This window comes from Bubalus bubalis, chromosome 13, assembly GCF_019923935.1.
Source record: "Bubalus bubalis isolate 160015118507 breed Murrah chromosome 13, NDDB_SH_1, whole genome shotgun sequence".
NCBI lineage: Eukaryota > Metazoa > Chordata > Mammalia > Artiodactyla > Bovidae > Bubalus > Bubalus bubalis.
The window spans coordinates 11,006,160-11,031,646 of record NC_059169.1 but is presented as its reverse complement, the minus strand read 5'-3'; the positions used below and the strand labels follow the sequence as shown (position 1 = coordinate 11,031,646).

The window sequence follows — 25,487 nt, the reverse complement described above, 5'->3', positions numbered from 1 at the left end:
TTTTTAGTCATTCCAGTGGATGGAATCTGTTACAATTACTGTCATTTTAGTTTGCATTTCCCTGTGTTGAATATTTTTTCATGTGCTTGTGTGTTATTAATCCATCTTCTTTCAAATCTTGCCCCCTTCCTTTTTAAATTGGGTTGTTTTCTTATTACTGAGTTACGAGAGGCCTTTGGGTTTTGGATGCAGGTTCTTTATCAGATGTGTATTTTGCAATATTTTCTCCCAGTCTTGCTTGTTTTTTCATTTTCTGAATAGTGAACTTTGAGGAGCTTAGTTATAAATTTTGATAGTATCTAGACTGTCAGTTTTTTTTTAACAACTCATATTTATTGTGTTCTTTCTAAGAAATCTTTCTCTCATCCATGAGTATAGAGATGTTTTTCTTCCTTTTGTAGAAATTTTATAGTTTAAGGTTTCCCACTTAGAAATCTCTTTTAGTTTATCATTTGCCTAGAGTTTTTTTTTTTAATCATAAATAGACTGAATTTTGTCATAGTTTTTTTCTATTTATTGATGTGGTCTATGGTTTTCTTATTTAGACTGCTTTATGGTGAATTACATTTATTTTTGAATGTTGAATCAACCTTACATTCCTGTGATGAACTCCATTTGATGTACTATCCCTTTTATATATTTCTAGATTTGATTTGCTAATGTTTTGTTGAGAATTTTTATGTGTATATTCATGTGGGACATTGGTCTATAATTTTCTCTCCTTATAATGTCTTTGGTTTTTCGTATGAAGGTAATGCTGGTCTGGGACATGTCTTCTGCCCATTTGCTTGAAATGTTTGTGTAGAATTAGTATGTTTTTTCCCTAAATATTTGATAAATTTTGCCAGTGAAGCCATCTGGGCCTGGAACTTTCTGTATTGATAGGATTTTTAAAAATTCCTCTATGAACTCATTTTCTTTTACCTATTAACAACTCTAAAGATGGCAGAAAGCGAAGAAGAACTAAAGAACCTCTTGATGAAAGTGAAAGAGGAAAGTGAAAAAGCTGGCTTAAAACTCAACATTCAGAAAACTACTAAGATCGTGGCATCTGGTCCCATCACTTCATGGCAAATAGATGGGAAAACAGTGGAAACAGTGAGAGACTTTATATTTGGGGGCTCCAAAATCAGTGCAGATGGTGACTGCAGTTATGAAATTAAAAGACACTTGCTCCTTGAAAGGAAAGTTATGACCAACCTAAACAGCGTATTAAAAAGCAGAGACATTACTTTGCCAAGAAAGGTCCGTGTAGTCAAGGCTATGGTTTTTCCAGTGGCCATGTATGGATGTGAGAGTTGGACTATAAAGAAAGCTGAGCACTGAAGAACTGATGCTTTTGAATGTGGTGTTGGAGAAGACTCTTGAGAGTCCCTTGGACTGCAAGGAGATCCAACCAGTCCATCCTAAAGGAAATCAGTCCTGAATATTCATTGGAAGGACTGATGCTGAAGCTGAAACTCCAATACTTTGGTCACCTGATGCGAAGAACTGACCCGTTGGAAAAGACCCTGATGCTGGGAAAGATTGAGGGCAGGAGGAGAAGAGGACGATAGAGGATGAGATGCTTGGATGGCATCACCGGAGTTTGAGTAAACTCCAGGAGTTGGTGATGGACAGGGAGACGTGGTGTGCTGCAGTCCATGGGGTTCCAAAGAATCGGACATCGCTGAGGGACTGGACTGAACTGAGAAAGAATGAAGTCTTTACAAGAAAAAAAGTTTTGGTGATTTTTCTCTACTTTCTCTTTTTGGTGTCATAGATTTTTACTCCTATCATTTGTTACTGCCTTCCTTCTGCTTACCCTGGAGTTAATTTGATACTCATTATCTAGTTGCTTAAAATAGAAGCCTGGATCATTGAGTGAGACCTTGCTTTTCTAATATTTAGTATTACATGTGTTCAGTGCTATACGTTTCTCTTTACACACCGCTTTAGCTGCATCCCACAAGTTTTATGTTGTTTTTATTTTCGTTCAATTCCCAACATTCCCTGGGACTTCTTTGATTCATGGATTATTCAAAAAAAGTTTTTAATTTACAGGATTTTTCCAAATATTTTTCTGGTATTGAATGCTAATTTAATTCTGTGTAGTCAGAGAAACTACTTTGTACGATTCCAGTTCCTTTAAGTTTGTTGAAGCTTGTTTCTTGGTCCCCCTTGCTGAATACTCCAAATGCACTTTAAAAATGGGTGTATTCTGATGTTATATTGGGTGGTATCTTCTGTGAATGTCAATTTGGTCATTGGTTGATGTACGTTTTTATGTCTTCTGTATCCCAAGTGGTTCTCTGTTCTCTTGCTTTATCAGCTACAGAACGAGGAATGTTGAGTACTCTTGTTGTGAATTTGTCTCTCCTTTCTGATCGCCCTTAACTTCAGCGTTCTGTAGTTCCCCCTTAGTTCTTAGTGGAGTAATCTTTTCATAAGCATTTTCACAGTGTGTGGCAGAGCTTTGAGTCCTTATGTACATAAAGATATTTTTCATTTGCTCACTTTTTAATAATTTGGATATTTAAAAATTCCAGGTTGAAGTTTTTTTCTTCAATATTTAAAATTTTTTTAAATTATTTTTTTCCCCCCTGGCATGACATGTGGGATCTTAGTTCCCTGACCAGGAACTGAGCCCAACCCCCCTGCAGTGGAAGTGTGGAGTCTTAACCAGGGGACCACCAGGGAAGTCCCTTCTTCAATACTTTACTAGTATTACTGTATTATCTCATTGAATCCCTTGTATCTTTTGCAAATTTGAGGTTGATCTTATCCATTTGTCATTTGTTTATTCTTTGCCTTTGGAAGTTTCTAGAATTTCCCCTTGTCTTTCTTAAATACCACCATGGTGTGTCTGCATATAGGTTATCTTTATCTAAACTGTATGGCAAAGAGACCTTTAGTTGAAATATGTGTGCATTCTTTAAATGACTTACTGTTTCTTTAAACATGTTATCTCTATGTCTTTTTCGTGTTCAGCCTTTTATGCTGACCTCTGGGAGGATGCCTAAGTTTATTTTTCAAGCTTGGTTAATTTGTTCTTCAAGAGTATTTATCCCATCTGTTATGTTTTTTGTATTTAATGTTTCCACATAATCTGACTTCATATTTTTAATATTTTATCTTATGTATAGAGACTAGTACATATTATAACTTGAGGTTTGCCTGTTCTAAAAATTCCACTTTCATTAGTGATGTTGTTTGTTGTTTCTCTTTCATTGTGATTGTACTCCAAGGATGTCTAGTTCTTTGGGCCTCTGAACCCATGTTCCCCTGAGCCGTGTTCAATGTTTTGGCGATGTCAGAGCAGATCAGTGGGGGCAGTGAGCCCCCAGGATAGAAAACCCACGATCACCACAGAGACCATCTGTTACCTGCTCCTGTTTGCTGACATCCCAGCAGGCATGCAACCTAGTTGGGGATTCACCTTCAAACTCTTCGAAATAAACCTCATTGAGAAGAAGCATTTTTTTTTTTAATATGGCAATTTGTCTGAGGCGGAGGAGGGAGGATGAGAGGAAGAAGCAGGTGAGGGGATGCTCTCTCTTGTCACCAGTACCAGCCGTGCGCTGTTGCTGTGGACAGATTGTGTGAAGATCTGCTGATGAAAACCTTGAGACAGCTTAGATGAGGTGCTTCGTTGCCATGTGGCTTTCATCTCTTTTGGTTGTACAAATAGTAGACCCTTGATATCAGTCAGACAACTCAAGACATTGCTCTTCTTGAATTTTTCTTGAATTATTTTGATTATTTCTCTTCAATATTCTTGGTTCTCTGTTTCTGAAAAAATCCTGCTCTCTGGGTATTCAGCCTCCTGGACAGGTCCAGTTTTCATCTCTTTTCCGCCCTTCTCTTTTCTTCTTTTTTGTGTTCTTGCTCTCCTTGCGGGGAGATGTCTGGAGCTCTGTCTTCCGATTCTAATTACCATTTTAAAATAAACTTCTACTGAAGTGCAGCATGTACATGAAAAAGTGTATGTGTCCTAAGTGTGGAGCTCACTGAATTTTTATAAAGTGACTCCCATGTGGACACACAGATGGAGAAATAGAGCATCACCTGTACCTGAAAAACCCACTTGTGCTGCCCCCCAGTCACCACTTCCTTCCCCAAGTCTGTCCTGCCTTTTAACCCTGGTCGGATTTTGTTTGGGTTTGACCTCTATGTAAGTGAAAATGTGCTCTTCTATATCTAGTATCTTTATCTCAATATCACACTGTTGTTGCTGCACGTCACAGTAGTTCATGCTTGTTTATCGTTGTGCAGTATTCTCTTGTATGAATTACTGCTGTTTCTTCATTCTGTTGTTGATGGACATTGAGCTTGTTTCTGATTTGAGTGATATCGTGTCTTTTGTTGTGTATATGTATACATTTCTGTTGTCTGTGTACCTTGGAGTTAAAAGCTGGGTTCTAAGGAGTAGCTCTGTTTAGCTCTGATAGACACTGCCAGTTTTCCTGTGGGTCAGGAGTTTGGGAGCCGCTGAGCCGGGTGACCCCAGCCCTGAGTCCCTCATGTGGTTGCAGTCGGAATGCCAGCGGACACCATGGTTGTCTGGAGGCCTGACTCAACTGGAAGACCCTCTTCCAAAATAACTCACTCACATGACCATGGACAGGAAGCCTCAGTTCCTCACCATGAAGCTGCTTGAGCATCTTCATGATCTGACAGCTGACTTCCCCCAGAGCGCGCGCACCAAGACTTCGCAGTCCTTTTCATTTCAGTCATTCTAGTGGATTTGTAGTGATATGTTATTGTGGTTTTAGTTCATATTTCCTTGATGACTAATGATATTAAGTACCTTTTCACCTATTGAGTACCTTTACAATATTTTTGCTATCCTAGTTTCTAATTTCCAGTAGTTCTTTTTTACTTTTTGAATATTCAGTTTTGCTGGCATCCTGCTTTTTTGTTTCATGGATATAGTCTTTTTTTTCCCTTGTGTCTTTCATGATATTAAGGATAATCCTCTACCTCAAGATTTTAATTTCTATGCACAGTTTCTGTTTTGTCTGAGTTCCTTTTTTTTCTCCTTGTTTTCTGTTTTTGATATTAGAGGCTTTTCTTAAATATCTCTGAGCCTTTGGCTATCTGTTTATATGTAAGCGCCAGTTTCTAAAAAAGCCTGATTGAAGAAATAGATTGTGTGCTAGGGGCTGAATGACTTCATGGTGGGGTCCCCTCCTTGTGGTATTCCACTGTGAACGCCCAGTGTCCGAGTGCAAGGAGCAGGGACAGGCCTGCACAGTCTCAGGATCTGTCCACAGAAATTTATTGTTCTCATTTCTGCAAGTCCCCAATTTCTAGCAGGATATATTCCTGTTAGTGTTATAGAGGGACCTTCCCTGCTGTTCATGGTGATCAAATTATATGTATGACATAGATCTAATTCTCCCTCTTAACTCTGCAAAGGATCAAACCTTTTAGGACTGGACACAGCTGATTCAGGAGGCTAGGAAACAAATATTACAGTGCTACCATAATTATTTATTGGAATGACTTGGTTATTTAGACCTGTTTAATAGAAACAGTCATAGATAATTAATGTAATTCTTTCTTAATTTTGTTGCTCTTAATGGACTTTCATTTGCGCTCCCTCGTTACTGTAGTAACAGTTGGTACTAAGAGGCAGTGTTAACTTTAAATCTCAAAAGTGCTAGGGGTAGGTTTCTGTCAAGCTGACGGCCAATTAGAAAGTAGCAGCACACCTATAATCTTCTGTGGTCATCTTGAATATCAACCGTTGGGATATTTTAAGGGAAGTGGGTATTGTGGGCAAAGTTAACAATAAATGACAGTTAGCTTTCTAAATTACTTGTCCCTTTGGCTTGAACTTGGGCTAAGTATCCAGATCACAAATTAATTATCACAGCTGGAATAATGTTCAATGCCTTTACTTTAGAAGTAAAGTGTTATTTCTCAAACATAGAGCCGCCAGGGCCTCCAGATTTGAAGCGATAATGTTATTGTGTGTAGATTAATAGATTAGATGGGTTGAGCTAATAGTTATTTCAAATAGCTTATCACCTTTGATTCCTATTTTAAATAGCACTTTTTTTGAAATCAGTATGATTATATCTATTTCAGTTCAATTCAGTTCAATTGCTCAGTCGTGTCCGACTCTTTGAGATCCCCTGGACTGCAACATGCCAGGCTTCCCTATCCATCACCAACTCCCAGAGTTTACTCAAAATCATGGCCATCAAGTCATTCTTCGGCCCTCAGCTTTCTTTATTGTCCAACTCTCACATCCATACATGACTACTGAAAAAACCAAAGCTTTCACTAGACGGACCTTTGTTGGCAAAGTAATGTCTCTGCTTTTTAATATGCTGTCTAGGTTGGTCATAACTTTTCTTCTAAGGAGCAAGTGTCTTTTAATTTCATGGCTGCAGTTATTATCTGCAGTGATTTTAGAGTCCAAGTACATAGAGTCTGTTACCATTTCCATTGTTTCCCCATCTATTTGCAATGAACTGATGGGACCGGATACCATGATCTTAGCTTTCTGAACGTTGAGTTTTAAGCCAGCTTTTTCACTCTTCTCTTTTACTTTCATCAAGAGGCTCCTTAGTTCTTCTTCACTTTCCGCCATAAGGGTGGTGTCATCTGCATATCTGAGGTTATTGCTATTTCTCCCAGCAATCTTGATTGCAGCTTGTACTTCATCCAGCCCAGCATTTCGCAATATGTACTCTGCTTATAAGTTAAATAAGCAGGGTGACAATATACAGCCTTGACATATTCCCTTCCCGATTTGGAACCAGTCTGTTGTTCCATGTACAGTTCTAACTGTTGCTTTCTGACCTGCATATAGATTTCTCAGGAGGCAGGTCAGGTGGTCTGGTATTCCCATCTCTTTCAGAATTTTCCACAGTTTGTTGTGATCCACACAATCAAAGTCTTTGGCATAGTCAATAAAGCAGAAGTAGATGTTTTTCTGGAACTCTCTTGCTTTTTTGATGATCCAACGGATGTTAGCAATTTGATCTCTGGTTCCTCTGCCTTTTCTAAATCCAGCTTGATCATCTGAAAGTTCACGGTTCATGTACTGTTGAAGCCTGGTTTGGAGAATTTTGAGCATTACTCTGCTAGCGTGTGAGATGAGTACAGTTGTGCGATAGTTTGAACATTCTTTGGCATTGCCTTTCTTTGGGTTTGGAATGAAAACTGACCTTTTCCAGTCCTGTGGCCACTGCTGAGTTTTCCAAATTTGCTGACATATTGAGTGCAGCACTTTCACAGCATCATCTTTTAGGATTTGAAATAGCTCAACTGGAATTCCATCACCTCCACTAGCTTTGTTCATAGTGATGCTTCTTAAGGCCCACTTGACTTCACATTCTAGGATGTCTGGCTCTAGGTGAGTGATTACACCGTCTTGGTTATCTGGGTGATGAAGATCTTTTTTGTACAGTTCTTCTGTGTATTCTTGCCACCTCTTCTTAATATCTTCTGCTTCTGTTAGGATCATACTGTTTCTGTCCTTTATTGAGCCCTTCTTTGCATGAAATGTTCCCTTGGGATCTCTAATTTTCTTAAAGAGATCTCTAGTCTTTGTTGTTTTCTCTTTCGTTGTTTTCCTCTCTTTCTTTGTATTGATCACTGAGGAAGGCTTTCTTATCTCTCCTTGGTAATCTTTGGAACTCTGCATTCAAATGGGTATATCTTTACTTTTCTCCTTTGCCTTTAGCCTCTCTTCTCTTCTCAGCTATTTGTAAGGCCTCCTCAGATAACGATTTTGCCTTTCTTTTTCTTGGGGATGGTCTTGATTAGTGCCTCTTGTACCGTGTCACTAATCTCCATCCATAGTTCTTCAGGCACTCTATCAGATCTAATACCTTGAATCTATTTGTCATTTCTACTGTATAATCATAAAGGATTTGATTTAGGTCATACCTGAATGGTGTAGTGGTTTTCCTTACTTTCTTCAATTTAAGTCTGAATTTGGCAATAAGGAGTTCATGATCTGAGCCACAGTCAGCTCCCGGTCTTGTTTTTGCTGCCTGTATAGAGCTTCTCCATCTTTGGCTGCAAAGAATATAATCAGTCTGATTTCGGTATTGACCATCTGGTGATGTCCATGTGTAGAGTCTTCTCTTGTGTTTTTAGAAGAGGGTGTTTGCTATGACCAGTGCGTTCTTTTGGCAAAACTCTGTTAGCCTTTGCCCTGCTTCAGTTTTGTACTCCAAGGCCAAATTTGCCTGTTACTGCAGCTATCTCTTGGTATCTCTTTCACTGATAGGAAAAGATCTATCTGATCTCAAAAAAAAGAAAAGATCTATCTGATCTCAAAAAGGTAGAGATCTGTCCAGGGGCATGTAAGTCAATTGGAGTTTTGGCCTAGATTGCTCCACTCTAAAATCAGAATGCCTCCCAGGCAAGATAAAGCAGTGGAAGTTGGCAGGCTGCTGGGTCTTCATGTTTATCAGTCTGCAAAGGATTATGTTTCTGAGTATCAGTCACAAGAACAGTTTAGGCTTTCTCTCCTTAGTGAGTCTGCTATTGTGAAGCTAAACCTTTGGATCCCGAGCCCTGTTGCCCCATCTCTTTTCCTTATAGATTCCACCGTCTCCTCCCTCCCCTTCTCTCACCCTTTAGCTTGTGCCCACCCCACTCCGCTCTGTTTATCCTCAGTCTTCCTTTCCCCTCCCCGCATGCCTACTGGTTTTGTTAGACCTATCAGTGGTTTTAGGAAGTCAGTACTTAAATGTGGCTGCACAAAAGCAAAGTGGACTAGTGAAACAGAAGGTTCTCACATTTTTGTTTAGAATGAGAGGTGTGAGAAAATACATACCCCCGATTCCAAGGTGTCAGGAAGAGCCAAAAGGTCACTCCTCGAAGCTTTCTTGGACCATGCCCACCCTGAGATTAGGGCAGGGTCTCTTGTGATACGCTCTCTTAGGCCATTTCTCATAACTCTTGTCACCATGAAAATTAATTGTGTAATAGGTGGTTTGATATCCATCTCCTCCATAGCATATAAGCTCTTGCAAGCAAAGGCCTTGCTTATCTTACCCATCAGTCAGGCCTCTGTTAGCATGGTGGCTCCCACACAGGGGGCACTGTGTTTGGTGGGTGGTTGGATGGATGGGTGAATGGATGGTGGCGGGTGGAGCAAATACGTGAATGAAAAGCCGTGTTGTTTTGCTTCCATTTCATCTCCTTTTGTGTGGCCTACTGCAGTAGCCCCTCGACTGTTCATCCGGTCACCAGCTCCACGCTGTCACCTGTGCTGTTCCCCCTCCTCCAGAACTTTATCGCCAGAAAAGATCTTACCTCATTCCTTTACACCTTCTTAAACCTGTGACTTCCTACTGCTGCGCTGTAAAATCTAACTTGTTAGTGAGGCACCTCAGAGTTGAGTTCCCACCCACCTTTCCAGCCTCGTCTACTCAGTTCCCCCTTGTGCTCTACACACTGGCCTAATTGCATTATTGACCACCCTCTGAATTAATTTATTCATAAATCAGACAATTCTGATTGCAATATCCTCTCTCCTCTTTACCTGGCAAAATTTTTCTTGACCTTCAAGGCTCACCTTGGACATCTCTACTCTGTGAATCCCTACCCCAGCCAGAAGTGATCACATCTTCCTTTGTGCTCACAGATGACTGTACTTCCAAGTTACATGTAACATTTACCACTTGATTTTATACTTGGTTACCTAATTGACGCTTCTCTCAACTTAGTGCTTTTTGGAACAAAATCTTCCTCTCTTGTTGAAAGCTCCTCAGCGTGGAGCATCAGGGAGGTGGCACGAAGCCGTGAAGTGTTCTTGAACACCAGAGACCTGTCGCGATGGAAATTTTGATCTACCACCTGCTGGTTACTTTGATTTTTCTTTTGTACTAATGCTCTTTTCTTTCTTTTCTCTTCTTCTTCTTCTTCTTCTTCTTTTTTTTTTTTTGGTGACTTACCTCAAATCTGTTACTTATAAGAAAAATGTAAAAACTGAATTTCAAATATGAGTTCAGTGATATGTTTAAAAGATTAAAATGTTGTTGATTTATAAAATCATTCCAGTATCATATCTAGAGAAAAAACATACAATCCATTCATTCTTATATTCTCAGAAGAGGTTTTTTTTTCTTTTTAAAATATATTTATTCGTTTATGGCTATGCTAGGGTCTTCGTTGCTTGTTGCTCAGGCTTTCTCTAGTTGCGGGTGAGCAGGGGCTGCTCTCCGTTGCGGTGCACAGGCTGCTCACTGCGGTGGCTTCTCTTGTTGCAGAGCACAGGCTCTAGACTTGTGGGTTTTAGTAGTTGGGGCACACAGGCTCGATGGTTTTGGCTCATGGGCCCAATAGTTGTGGCTTCTGGGGGTAATTGCTCTGCAGCACGTGGAATCTTCCCAGACCAGGGATCGAACCCATGTCCCTTGCCTTGGCAGGCCGATTCTTATCCACTATACCACACGCAAGTCCCCAGAATAGCTTTTTATAAAACAAAAGTCTTGAGTTATTTATTTGGCCACACTGAGCCTTAGTTGCGTCACGTTGCGGCCAGTAGACACTCCAGTTGTGGCATGCGGGCTCTGGAGCTGCAATGTGTGGGCTGCGGGATGTGGATCTTAAGGTTCCTTGAGCAGGGATCGAACCTGCATCCTCTGCAGTGCAAAGCGGATTCTTAAGCACTGGACCACCAGGGGCATCCCAGAATAGCTCTTATCTTAACCCCGAAGTTCTCAGTTTAGTGTCCAGGTGTCTAATGCTGTGTGTCTGACGTCACCCATCAGGAGTCAGCACACACCATGCTCGTCCCAGGCGGTCTGCACACACACTGGTGTCACTTTAATCCTCTGTACAGTGGGAACTGTCATCTCCTCTGAGGAAGCCAGCTCAGAAGCCTTGAGCAGCATTTTCTGTAAAGTGGAAAAAGAAAAGTCATGATGATGTTAAAAGATACATAAGGAGAGGAAGTGGCTTCTGTTACTTCACTTGTGTGTTTGACACTGTTTTAAGGGATGACTAGAAAATGAGATTGCTACTCAGTGTAATCAAGGTGTTAGTAATGTTTGAAGCCCAGTGTCTTTTGAATCAAAAAAGTGACATCAATAGTGAGTCTCTTACCCCCAGAGACAGCTGGTTAATTGTGAAAGGAGACTCAGGTTTTTCACACTGTGGAGATTTCATTGGCAGTTTCAGTGGCCTGAGCATCTTCCCAAGGAGTAGATTTAGTGTATCCTGTTTGAAAGACTCTGTAAGCTATCATCAGAGGTTATATGAAGCCACCCCATCAGTGATTTTACACTTGAATGTGAAGGGCAGTGATACTGTCAGCCCAAACCAGAGTGTTCTCAGCCTCGGCTGGCACTTTTGGTCACATAGGTCTTTGCTGTTGGGGGGCTGTCCTGTGCATCACAGACTGTTGAGTAACAACACTCCTGGCCTCTGCCCTGCAGCACCTCCCACCTCCCAGTCCTGACAACTAGAAACGTCTCCAGATAGTGCCAGATGACATTGAGGGGCGCAAAATTACCCCTGATGGCAGACCACTGACCCGAACGAAGCTTTTACAGAGCCTCTCACCTGTTTTGACATGCACGGTGCTGGGTGGTAAATAGAACCCTGAAAAGAGTTAGCCCACACCCTGGAGGAGGCAGTGACCTATGAAGCTTGTTGAGATCTTTTGACTAGGTAGAATATTTCTAGTCATTGACTGAAATAGCTTTGGTTGAGGCTATCAGTAAAAATTTGTTTCAAAGAAGTTTAACATCTGTTTTCATTTCTGCTTTTGTCGGTTACTTCGCTACTCAATTCCTTTATTTTAGCTTGTCTTCCTCTTAGGACTTAAAATATTTAAGTACATGTCAAAATTTCCAGTTTGATAGGAAATATGTTTTATTGAAACAGAAATGAAGATGTTAAGAACTTTAGGCTAGGATGGTGAAAAGTTTAATGTTGTTAACCAGGCTAGATGACAGCAGAGTAAATAGTACTGAAGGGAACTCAGTCTGGTTCTGTTCAAGATTCACTTCCTGTTCTTGTTTATCATTGGAAGTTGTACTTTACAAAGATTTTAGATTCAGATCATTGTATTATTCTAAGAAAAAAATTTCAAAATGCTCACCACGTCTTGGTAACCATGGCAAGATATGTAACACACAAAAATAATCTCATTTCTATCTCAGGGTTGAGTTTTTTTTTTGGTATATGGTATACCTTGAGTTCGGAAATATCTAATTTGCTTCTGTTATCTGAGGTCAAAGGAAAAAATGGCTTTCTGAATTACAAGACATAGGCATGCCTGTTACTTGAAGTAATAGAACCAACACTGGTTTATTTAGTAGAAAGAGGGTTTATTATTAAAGTAGTTCAGAGACCACTTGGGGGAGAGCAAAAATCCAGCCTTGGATGCAGTGAAACCATAGTTAATACTTAAATGTATCCCTTCCCACTGAGGGAAGATTGTCTGCCTACTTAATGTTTGATATTGACTTGTGGAACATGAGATTTCTGAGGGTAACTTGGTCTGTATTGTTTTCAGTCCTTGCATCCTGGCGCCACAAACAGGAGGAAGCCCTTAATAGATGCTTTTTGTATAAATATGAGATAAAGCATGTGTTCATTAGTATCAGCAACAACATGGAGAGAAAGTACAATAGTGTTGAAATGTTAATATTATACATTCGATTGGGGGATTTTTTTGGCAGCAAAATAAGCTCTTTTTCTTTAGTAATTTTGACCAATAAATATTAAATGACTATTTTGTACCATAGAGCCCTGTTTGACATATGTTCCTTTTAAATGAACACCCATGGCAGTCTTGCAAGAGTAGTAGATATTGATACGGTTGTATCCTTCATGAGAAAGCGGAGAGTCTGAGAATTGATTTAATCATCAGGCTCACAGCTATTTAAGTGCCAGAGCCTAGATTGAAATTCATGCCTGTCTGACTCAACACAAACATGTCCCTCTGTGCAACAGAGCCTTAATGCCACTTTGCTTTTTTTTTTTAGGTTTAAAAAATCCAATTAATGGTCACCTGTTCACTCTTTTAGAAAGTAATTTGAGTGTATAAATTCATCAAACTGAAACTTCCTATTTGGATTTTCAACTACAGCGTTGCAAATGTTTATAAAAGTAAATGTTAGTCTCTAAAGGCAACTTGTATGATGACATTCAAGTTTTGCTGCTAAACGAGAATCACAAGCATAATCCGCCATGGGTGCTGTGTGAAGAGCACCACCTGTGCAGTGCTCCAGTTACGTAGCCTCTAAGTTTCAAGTTGTCGTCGTCGTTGTTCAGTTGCTAAGTCATCTCCGATTCTTTGTGACCACATGGATCGCAGCACGCCAGGCTTCTCTGTCCTCCACCATCTCTTGAAGTTTGCTCCTACTCATGTCCATTGAGTCAGTGGACCATCCAACCATCTCATTCTCTGTCATCTCCTTCTTCTCCTGCCCTCAATCTTTCCCAGCATCAGGGTCTTTTCCAGTGAATAGGCTCTTCACGTTAGGTGGCTGAAGTATTGGAGCTTCAGCTTCAGCCTCATTCCTTCCAATGAATATTCATGGCTGATTTCCTTTAGGATTGACTGGTTTGATCTCTTTGCTGTCCAAGGCACTCTCAAGAGTCTTCTCTAGCACCATACTTTGAAAGCATCAGTTCTTCGGCGCTCAGCCTTCTTTATAGTCCAACTCTCACATCCATCTGTGACTACTAGGAAAAACCATAGCTTTGACTATATGGACCTTTGTCAGCAAAATGATGTCTCTGCTTTTTAACGCGTTGTCTAGGTTTGTCATAGCTTTCCTTCCAAGGAGCAGACATCTTTTAATTTCATGGCTACAGTCACCATCTACAGTGATTTTGAAGCCAAGAAAATAAAATCTGTCACTGCTTCCACTTTTTCCCCTTCTATTTGCCATGAAGTGATGGGACCAGATGCCATGATCTTAGTTTTTTGGATGTTGAGTTTTAAGCCATCTTTTTCACTCTCCTCTTTCATCCTTAAGAGGCTCCTTAGTTCCTCTTCACTTTCTGCCATTAGAGTGGTATCATCTACATATCTGAGGTTGTTAATATTTCTCCCAGCAATCTTGATTCCAGCTTGTGATTCATCATTTTAATTTAATAGACGGGGAAAAAAAAAAAACTATGCTGTTTCTCTTCAGAGCTCCCTCATGTTGCCACTGTGTTTTATACTTTTTAAAAAAAATTCTGAAATAACTCAGGCCTTCTAGGAAGGTTACGAGAATAGGACCCTAAACCCAGATGCCCTAATTGTTAATGTTTTTTATGTTTGTTTTGTCATTTTCCCTCTCTATAGGGTTTTGTTTTTTTTTCTGAATCATCTGAGAGCAAGTATTCGATGTAATGCCCCTTTATCCCTGAATACCTCAGTATATATGACCATAAAATTAGCAATTGGACAGTTTTATAGTAAAAAAGAAAAAAAAAAGGATGGCCATGGGACATCTTGGAATTACATCTTGTGTTTAATTCTTATGTCCCTTTACTCTTTTATCTGTGACAGTCTTCATTCTGTCTTTATCTCTTGTGATCTTGACATTTTGAAGAGTATAAGCTAGTTACTTTATAGAAGATGGTACTGATTTTAATAATATAGTAAAATTAAAGTTTTTGAAGGAAGCATTAGATGAAAATAATTTGTGCTTCCGTGTTTCTCTTGGTATAACCTGTTAGAGCTTTTTATTTTGAAAAATTTCAATCACAGAAGCAAAGAGAATAATAAAATGAGCCCTGTGCTTAGTTGCTCCATCATGTCTGACTCTTTTTGCTCCCATGGACTGTCATCCGCCAGGCTCTTCTGTCCATGGGGATTCTCTAGGCAAGAATACTGGAGTGGGTTGCCATGCCCTCCTCCAGGGAATCTTCCCAACCCAGGGATTGAACCCAGGTCTCCCACATTGCAGGCGGATTCTTTACCATCTGAGCCACCAGGGAAGCCTTCTCCTCCAGGGGATCTTCCCAACCCAGGGATATTTCCCACATTTCAGGCAAATTCTTTACCATCTGAGCCACCAGGGAACCCAAAATGAGCTCTACTACTACTACTACTACTAAGTAACTTCAATCGTGTCCGACTCTGTGTGACCCCATAGACGGCAGCCCACCAGGCTCCCCCGTCCCTGGGATTCTCCAGGCAAAAACACTGGAGTGGGTTGCCATTTCCTTCTCCTATGCATGAAAGTGAAAAGTGAAAGTGAAGTCACTCAGTCGTGTCCGACCCTCAGCGACCCCATAGACTGCAGCCTTCCAGGCTCCTCCGTCCATGGGATTTTCCAGGCAGGAGTACTGGAGTGGGTTACCATTGCCTTCTCCAAAAATGAGCCCTAGAACCCAGAAATAATAATTAACATTTTTGCCTCCCTTCCCTATTCTTTTTCTAGTCCCCTAAAAACTAAATACTTTCAGGCATTTTGTAGCAGTTTTTGGACATCATAATTAAGTGGAAGTTGCTTAGTTGTGCTCTTTGACCCGATGGGCTGTAGCCTGCCAGGTTCTTCTGTCCATGGAATTTTCCAGTCAAGAATACTGGAGTGGGTTGCCATTCTGTTCTCCAGGGGATCTTCCTGACCCAGAGATTGAACCCAGGTCTCCTGCATTGCAGGCAGATTCCTAACCATCTGAGGCACAAGGGAATATTCCATATTTAAGGAAGGTCTAAAAAGTAGTGGCATTTGCTTATAGAAACATATTACGTTAACCTAGCAAAATTATTTATAATTCCTTAATAATTCCTTACAATACCAAAACTATATTCAGACTTCTCCTATATTCATTTTTTCTCTTTGAAAAAGTCCTTTACATTTGGTTTTGCATTTGGTTATGGTATCTCTTAACTTTCTCTTTTTTTAATTAGACACTCCGTCCCATTTGGTGGAAAGCTTTAATATTTGTTGTGGTATAGTGACTATGCCTGGATCGTCTTGCTCTTTACCTTTTCCAGGGTCCTCTTAGTGTGTATCCACAGAAAACAGAGGTTGGAAAGCTTAATGCTATCTTTCTCACACTCCCTTGCACCCAGAGTCCTACCGATGATTTGGGTCTTGTGCGGTGCTTGAATTCAGTGTGAGCTGAGGCAGTAGCATTTGAGATGCCCGTTTTGGTGGTCCATTTCCACAGACCCCACAGGGCCCTGGAGGTTACAGTTCAGACTACTTCCTGCTTCCTAGACTCTGTTGAAATGATGTAATGACTTCCTGATTCCCAGCATCCTGACTCTGGCAGAGGAAACCGTGTTCATGGTAGACCAGTCCTTACGTGTTGCTTCAGAGTCTGTTCCTGGACACCAAGCCTGGATCTGCCCTTCTGGCCCTTTTAAAAATTTTACAAACGCCTAGTTTTGTATACTGAATCTTCTCTTGCCCTAAACAGTTTGATAGGTTTCTATTATCTGTAGGTGAACCTTGGCTGACAGTATTGGTAATCAAAAGAACGTAAGTTTTATCTTTGACTTCAGATGTATGTGTCCGGAGCAACATACCCATATCTGAAGCATTCAGATTTGAACTGGAATGTAGTTTAAGGGAAAGGAAGCAGCTTTTTGCCCGTGTATGTGTGTGTGTGTATGAAAGCCCGACAATCTTTTTATGCAGGTATCTGGTATAACCTGTAATTTGCTAGTGACTTTGTCACAAAAAGCCGTTTCTTACTAGGACTTCTTATAGGTCCTTTAGACTACACTTCCCTGCACTCTTGACATATGAACGTGGCCCCATATGTCTCATTCCTGTCTTCCCACGTGACTTGGGTTGTGTGGCTTAGTGGTGAGAGGTGGAGACCAGTAGCCGTGTGACCACCACCTGCCCCTCCCACTCATCCCTGAATTTCTGCCGCCAGTGGCCCTGATGTCCCAGTAGTATGGGGAATATATTGGAGACTATACTTAACGATTTTAAAAATTTATGACAGAAAATTTCAAAGATATGTGAATGCAGAGAGAACAGTGTAATGAAAGACTACCATGTACCCATCGCCTTGTCAGCATTTTGTCAGACACCAAAGTTCAAATAGTTCAACAGTTGGGTCCCTTATGAGACACTTCTTCCTTTCTCTCTTCTATTTAACTCTTGCTTCCTCAATTCTTCATGGCTAAGACCTACAGTATTTCTCAGCCCTGCCCCTGCCTTCAGTTGACCAGCCCCTCCGCAGGTCTCTCCCCTAGGGATCTCACGCTCCTCCCAGAGTCTCCCTTCCTTGGGTCTCTGGGGACCTGAGCATGTGGGTGCAGGCACCATCCATGCCCAGTCTCAGGGTGAGCGCTTCCCAGATTGTTGGAACTCACACCAGGGACTGTGTTGAATTATAATATATGATAGACCAGTAATGTAGTTTGCGTTGATTTTTTTTAAAACCCTAATACAGACAATGACCCCATATATTTTTACTATATATTTTAAGAAGCAGATATTTCACTCCAGGACTTAAGGGGAAAATTGTGAACTCAAACAGTGAGAACACATCAAAATGTTACTTTTTTTAGAGTAGGATTAAAACCTTTTTCAGCCTCCTTGTAGTTTCATTTTGACGCATTTTTTTTCTTCTCAAAACCTGCATGGGAAAAGTCATTCTTACAAGATATGGAAACCAGAAATAAATGTTCTCACACTCTGAAAAAACTGTTAAAAGCCAATCAAAAATTACTTGAATTCTTGGTTCAGACCCATTGTAGTAGGTACCATGTGAGACAGAAGGGTTCCTGCCCAGACGTGGCTGGCAGTTTACTCAAATAGACAAGATATCCATATACCACTGTCAACAATGAGAAGCAACATAGTAAGTGTGCAAATAAAGAGAAAGCGAAAGTCTTTACCATTTGGGGGGCAGATAAGCTATTGAAAAATTAATATCTGGATCTGCATTTTCAGGGACAGATTAAATGAACATAATCATCTGTTGCCTCTGTGTATATGGAAGAGGGAAAGCTAGTGGCATGCCTCTTATACTCTCATCAGAAAACTTTTTTTTTTTTTTGGAAAAGAAGTCTTGATTTATTTAAATGTCATTATAGTTTCCAATTTAAAATATTTTCCAGGATTAGTATTTCAATACCATAATGTATTAGTTATCTGTTGCTGCCTAACAAACTACCACACACAAGAATAAGACCTCTCCTCCATCATACTTGAATAGTACTAATTATAATAAGGGGATTCTGAGGCAGCTTTAGGGGTAAAGAGCCCACCTGCCAGTGCAGGAGGTGTAAGAGACACGGGTTCATTCCCTGGGTCGGGAAGATCCCCTGGAGGAGGACATGGCCACCCACTCCAGTATTCTTGCCTGGAGAATCCCATGGACAGAGAAGCCTGGTGGGCTACAGTCCGTAGGGTCACACAGAGTGGCAGATGACTGGAGCAACTTAGCTCACACGCATACACAATCATAATACAGACAGAAAATGGTAAAGGCCTAACAGAAGCAGAAGAGATTAAGAAAAGGTGGTGAGAATACACAGAGGAACTGTACAGAAAAGGTCTTAATGACCCAGATAACCATGATCGTGTGATCACTTATGTGGAGCCAGGCATCCTGGAGTGTGAAGTCAAGTGGGCCTTAGGAAACATTACTACAAATAAAGCTAGTAGAGGTGATGGAATTCCAGCTGAACTATTTGAAATCCTAAAAGATGATGCTGTTAAAGTGCTGCACTCAATGTGTAGCAAATTTGGAAGATTCAGCAGTGGCCACAGGACTGGAAAAGATCAGTTTTCATTCCAGTCCCAAATAAGGGCAGTGCCAAAGATTGTTCAAACTGCCGGACAGTTGTGCTCATCTCACATGCTAGTAAGGTTATGCTCAAAATCCTTCAAGCTAGGTTTCAGCAGTACATAAACTGAGAACTTACAGATGTACAGTTCGGTTCAGTCGCTCAGTCGTGTCCAGCTCTTTGTGACCCCATGAACCGCAGCACGCCAGGCCTCCCTGTCCATCACCAACTCCCGGAGTCCACCCAAACCCATGTCCATTGAGCCGGTGATGCCATCCAACCATCTTATCCTCTGTCGTCCCTTCTCCTCCTGCCCTCAATCTTTCACAGCATCAGGGTCTTTTCAAATGTCAGCTCTTCGCATCAGGTGGCCAAAGTATTGAAGTTTCAGCTTCAACATCAGTCCTTCCAGTGAACAAGCTGGGTTTAAAAAAGGCAGAGGAACCAGAAATCAAATTGCCAACATCCATTGGACCATAGAGAAAACAAAGGAATTCCAGAAAAACATCTACTTCTGCTTCAATGACTATGCAAAAGCTTGTGCATAGTCTGTGCAGATCACAAAAAACTGTGAAAAATTCTTAGAGAGATGGGCATACCAGGCCACCTTATGTGTCTCCTGTATACAGGTCAAGAAGCCACAGTTAGAGCCTTATATGAAACAACTGACTGGTTCAGTACTGGGAAAGGAGTGTGTCAGGCTGTATTTTGCCACCTGCTTATTTAACTCTGTGTAGAGTACATCATGTGAAATGCCAGGCTGAATGAATCACAAGCGGAATCAAGATTGCTGGGAGAAATAGCAACAACCTCAGAAATGCAGATGATAACCACTCTAATGGCAGAAAGTGAAGAGGAACTAGAGTCTCTTGATGAGGGTGAGAGAGGAGAGTGAAGAACCTGGTTTAAAACTCAGCATTCAAAAAATTAAGATCATGGCATCTGGTCCCATCACTTCATGGCAAATGAAGGAGAAAAAGTGGAAGCAGTGACAGATTTTATTTTCTTGGGCTCCAGAATCACTGGAGATGGTGACTGTAGCCATGAAATTAAAAAATGCTTGCTCCTTGGAAGGAAAGCTGTCACAAACTTAGTGTATTAAAAAGCAGAGATATCACTTTGCTGATAAAGGTCTGTACAGTCAAAGCTATGATTTTTCCAGTAGTTGTGTATGGATGTGAGAGTTGGATCATAAAGAGGGCTAAGCACAGAAGAATGACACTTTCAAATTGTGGTGCTGGAGAAGACTCTTGAGAGTCCCGTGGACAGCATAGAGGTCAAACCAGTCCTAAAGGAAATCAACCCTGAATATTCATTGGAAGGACTGATGCTGAAGCTGAAGCTCCAGTACTTTGGCCACCTGATGTAAAGAGCTGATCATTGGAAAAGACTCTGATGCTGGTAAAGATTGAAGGCAAAAGGAGAAAGAGGTGGCAGAGGATGAGATGGTTAGATAGCATCACTGATTCAGTGGACATGGATTTTAGCAAACTCTGGGTAATAGTGGAGGACAGGGAAGCCTGGCGTGCTATAGTCCCTGGGGTCTCAAAGAATCGGCATGACTTAGTGACTGAATAACAGCAACAATCATATAATGTCCTCAGCTACCATTTGATGACCTGTAGTCAACATGTGTGTGTGTGTATATTTAATTTTTAAAATTTATTTAGTCATTTATCGCTGCACTGGGTCTTCATTGCTGCGTGAGGGCTTCCTCCAGTTGTGGCAAGTGGGACTACTCTGTAGTTGCAGTGCATGGGCTTCTGGTAGCGGTGGCTTCTGTTATTGTGGAGCCCAGGCTCTAGGGCATGCAGGCTTCAATAATTGCAGTGTGCAGGCTCAGTAGTTGTGGTGCACAGGCATAGTTGCCCCTCAGCATGTGGGATCTTAGTTCCCAGACCAGGGATCGAACCCATGTCTCCTTCATTGGCAGGTTGATTCTAAACCACTGGACCACCAGAGAAATCCCAATGTATATTTCTTTGAGCATTATCTCCATGCAAGGTGCTGTGCTCAAAGCTACCCAGAATAGAAGGAAGATTGAAGATCTTTGCTCTAACGGGGCATATGTTTAAACTGAGGGATGTAAGAGTGGTGCATGTGAAATAGCAGACCACAGGCTGTGTGATGGTTGGCAGGGAGCATACATGTCATGTAGTGCCGTTATTTCTTTGATAAGATAACGGAAATCTAGAAAGGCTAAAAGACTTGACAAGAGGTGATGTAGCTGATACACAGTCAAACCAGAACCAGGTTTCCAGGCCATTGTATTTTTTCTCTTCTTTTGTGGCAAGATAATTTTTGTCTAAAGTTAAAACTGTGTGGCATAGGATATATGAAAGCCAAATAAGTTGAGGAAAGGGAAGATGGGTGGCTTTGAGTAGTCAAAGGAGAATGGAAGGAGGAGGTACAGTTAGAATGTGAGTGTAAAGAATGAATGGCAAAGAAGGAGAATCCAACCAAGAGGACCAAGTATTTGTCATATTCATGGGGTAGACCAGGGCTATCTTGAGAGGTACTTACTGAGCAATGAAGAACAGTGAGGTAGCAGACGCTTGAAAGTGTAAGAGAGGAACTTTTGCTTCATGCGGTCCATGATGGGGAACTATTCTCAGTCCTGGAGCGTGAAATGACATGATGAAACTGGGATTAGGGAAGATTACATCTGTTTGCTGGGAGAACTGCATAGAAGGTACATTCTTTTCTTACCCTTGGTGTATGGGTAGGTGTGTTAATTAGCTTCTGTTGTGGCCCCAAATTAACCCTGAGATCTCAGTGGCTGAATATAAATGCATCTCTCGTTTGCGCTACTTTGTCAACACAGATGGATGGGGTATGGGCTGGGGAGTTCTCCGTTTACTCATTCAAGGACCCAGACTGACAGAGGTCCCACCATCTAGAACCTCGCTGGTCCCCATGGCAGAAGAGCGGTGTGGGAGGTCCCTCACTGCCGTCCAAAGCTCCAGCCTGGAAGGGACCTACAGCATTTTTTCTGGCCAACCCATTGGCCGGAGGTAGTCAAATGTGCCACAATAGGAAGTTGAGAATATCCAGTGAGCAGTAAGTGTCTCTTTCAAGGCTGTCTGAGGACCTGGGCATATACTCTGCTTGTTTAAAAGAGACAATGCCGTGATAACAAGTGACAGACCTTGGAGCCAAACTGTAGAGTCAAGAGCCTGTCTCCCCTGCTTGCTAGCTGTGTGGCTTTGGGTAATTGACTGAATTTCTCTGGGGCATAATTTCCTCATCTATAAAACAGTGATAGTACTGGGACCAGGAGAAGGAAATGGCAACCCACTCCAGTGTTCTTGCCTAGAGAACCCCGTGGACAGAGGAGGGGCTGCTGTCCATAGGGTCACACAGTGTCAGAAGTGACTTAGCATGCATGCATGCATTGGAGAAGGAAATGGCAACCCACTCCAGTGTTCTTGCCTGGAGAATCCCAGGGACGGGGGAGCCTGGCAGGCTGCCATCTATGGGGTCGCACAGAGTCGGACACAACTGAAGCGACCTAGCAGCAGCAGCAGCAGCAGTGGGGCCAGCCTTGAAGAATTATTGTTGGCCTGAATTATATATAAAGCCTTAGAGTCTCATACCATGTGACTGTTAGGAGTTGTTTAGCGTGGTTTTTGTTATTAATCTGCTGACTTCCGGTATAGCACCTGAAAGGAAGGCTGAAGCGTCTGGCTCCAGGTGAGGGGAGCAGTGGGCAAGACATTGTGGTCATTTAGGTGTGTGTTGCCAGCATCCAGCCTAGGATGCTGATTTGGGGCAAAGAAAAGATGGGCAAGAGTGAGTTCTGGAGGAGAAAATGAAAGCAGGGCTTACTGGCCAAATAACCATGGATGAGACTGAGTGTGGGACTGAGGGTGTGGGACTGAGGGAATGGAGCTTGAGAAGCAGAGAAATTAGGGTGTTCCTACAGGGAAAGAAGATGAGCTGAAGGTCCGATGTGGTGTTGGGACGTGTCCAAGGCCCAGGAAGCCACAGGAAGTGGAGGAATGGAGCCGTCTCTTAATGAACATAATTCTGTAGGTGGTGAAAACCTCATGCTCCAAGTCGCACTACCCTGGGCCCAGAGGGTTTGGATCGAGCTCCCAGCTCCACGTCTCCATGGCCTGGCACTTCAGTCTCCTCATCAGCAAAATAAAGTTATGTGTGTGTGCTCAGTCACTCAGTTGTGTTCGACTCTTTGCGACCCTGTGGACTGTAGCGCGCCAGGCTCCTCTGTCCATGGGATTTTCCAGGCAAGAACACTGGAGTGGGTAGCCATTTCCTCCTCCAAGGGATCTTCCGGACCCAGGGATTGAAACTCCCATCTCCTGCACTGGCAGGAGGATTCTTTACCACTGAGCCACGTGGGAAGCCCCAGATACAGTTCTACCCACCTCTTAAAGTAGTGAGGATTAAGGGAGGTAATGCCTGTCAGGTACTTGAAAGTGGCATGTAGTAAATAGTCAGCAGTTGTTCCTTCTCAGCTAATTGAGCTTGCAGTTGAATAGAAGTCTGAGGATCACTTTTTAAGTGACCAGTTCTTCAGGGTTTAATGTAAAGCAAACTGCCGGTGACATCAGTTCTCCTGAGCTGATCTAGTCGCCCCAGATTCCAAAACACGGGCTGTGTTGTCGCCAGATCAGCTCTTCATTTTTTCACTCTTATCTGAATAGTCCAATGAGCAGATGTTTTTAGCTTTGCAAAGAATAACAAATTGCCGTGGGCTAAGAGTAACCAAAATAGACCATTCTAAAAGTTTATTTAAGGGCTGTGCTTCCTCTTTTAAGATTGCCTGGTACTTATTAGTGATCAGTAGGAGTCACTGCCCTTGCCTCTTGAAATCTAAAGTTGTTTTCAAGCAGAACATATTTCTGTAACTAAATATGAACTGGCTTCTTGGGACATTAGTTCTGTTCTTTAATATATCTACTTTAAATTGCAGGGTCTTTGAGAGGCCCTGTCTTCAGTTACACAATTACATATTCTCTAGCATATGTAACTTCTTTTTCATTTCCTGAAAAAATTTATAACTTTGGAGATCTTTCAGAAGGGCTTTAGTATTTTGTTAGTACAAAACAGGTGCTATGCAATTAGCTGGGTATTTGAGAGACTTCTTTGGGCCAGGCTGTGTACCAGATGCTGTGTATAACCTACAACACCCTCATCCTCGGGGAACTCACAGCCGGAGCGTGTAGTCTTCCCACTCTTGGTTATTTGTCCTGTATAAGGGTTAGCTAACCTGCTGGCCTATAATTAAACCTGCCTTCTCATACTTTTTCTCTGAGTCTGTGTGATTCAGTTCTTTTAATGACTGAGACATGAAGTTAGGGTTACATTCCTGTTGCACCCTGTCTCTTAATTTACCAGGTTCCTTTCCTGAATTTGGATTTCTTTATAAAGTGTGAGCAATACAGTCTGTTCATCCTGTTTCACAGATTGTGAAAAGGAAGACATTACATAATTCCTGGACCAGTTGCACTCTTCATATATACCTGATGTCATTTCTAAAATCTAACCTTCACTATTCTGTACTCTCCTCTACTACCATTGAAGAGTCTACGTGTTTATACTGACTCAAGCTAAGTAGCTCTGAGAGTTTTTTTTTTAATTAACCAAATGATCCTTTTAGACATAAAAATAAAACTGTGGAAGAGGAAATATGGTTAGCTGCCTTGTAGCTATCAGCTTTCTTAGGTGTTTTCTTCCTACCTCCCTGTTATTATTTAAAATTTTTAATATCACCTGGTCAATGTAGAAGGACTTATAGATTGTGATTTTCAAATAATGTGTGATATATAAGGCCACCTCCTATTTTTCTGTAACAAAATACAAATATTATACATCATTGACCCTGTTTTCCAAGGTTACCTGCTCCCAAGGGAAACGCATGGGAAATAAACCTGAAGCCAACTAATAATACAAGACAGGGGGAGGGTGCTCCAAGGCCATGTAGGAACCGTGGCTTCATGAATGAAATGGGCAGTACGGTCCTTTCGAAGGACAACAAAGAATTGAGTTTGATTAGAGTACAGACCTTTTTAAAAAAGATTAATTCGGGGTAGGTTTAAAGTTTACCTGGAGAAGGCAATGGCACCCCACTCCAGTACTCTTGCCTGGAAAATCCCATGGACAGAGGAGCCTTTTAGGCTGCAGTCCATGGGGTCACCAAGAGTCGGACACGACTGAATGACTTCACTGTCACTTTTCACTTTCCTGCATTGGAGAAGGAAACGGCAACCCACTCTGGTGTTCTTCCCTGGAGAATCCCAGGGACGGAGGAGCCTGGTGGGCTGCCGTCTATGGGGTCACACAGAGTCGGACACGACTGAAGGGACTTAGCAGTTAAAGTTTACCGTTTTGGCAGTATGGTTGCTTATCATTGGATAAAATCGTTTATATAGACTTGTGGTATAGTGGAAGGAGGAGGCAGAAGACTGTTCTGAAAAAAGCATGTTATTCCTTTGTCAAATGACATAGATATTTATTGTCTTGTTTGAAGGATCTTAAGAACTGACCCTGTTAGCACAAAGAGGACTCTCTCATCTACTATGAAGCAGCATATTGGCTCGTACACACAGTAGTCTGTGCTGGAACACAGTCATACAACTTGTGTGCCGTAAAGATGCTCTGAAATTCAGGAAGCTTTTGTTTCTAGTTTTCATTTAGTGACTTTCACAATGGTTTCTCTTTGGGAATCAAACTCAAATGTCTACATAAGTGCCACCTTGCATAAAATATAGTATTTTGCCCTTTTTCTTCTTCACTTGGAAAAGTTTATAGATGAAGGAAAGGCCCTAAATTCCTGACTTCTATCCATGCGGTCATC

At 41.6% G+C, this 25,487-nt stretch overlaps 1 protein-coding gene and 1 long non-coding RNA gene across 3 annotated transcripts in view; one reads left to right on the top strand and one right to left on the bottom strand.

Annotated features, from left to right (window-relative positions):
* The window catches only part of UBAC2 (UBA domain containing 2), a 170,310-nt gene that overhangs the window by 58,534 nt on the left and 86,289 nt on the right, over nucleotides 1-25,487 (top strand). The window lies entirely within an intron of this gene.
* LOC112578410 lies at nucleotides 10,751-23,442 on the bottom strand. The gene is made up of 3 exons (XR_003102660.3): nucleotides 23,056-23,442; nucleotides 21,191-21,284; nucleotides 10,751-10,853 (listed from the first exon to the last, which is right to left on the bottom strand). It is a non-coding gene; the product is annotated as an uncharacterized LOC112578410 (long non-coding RNA).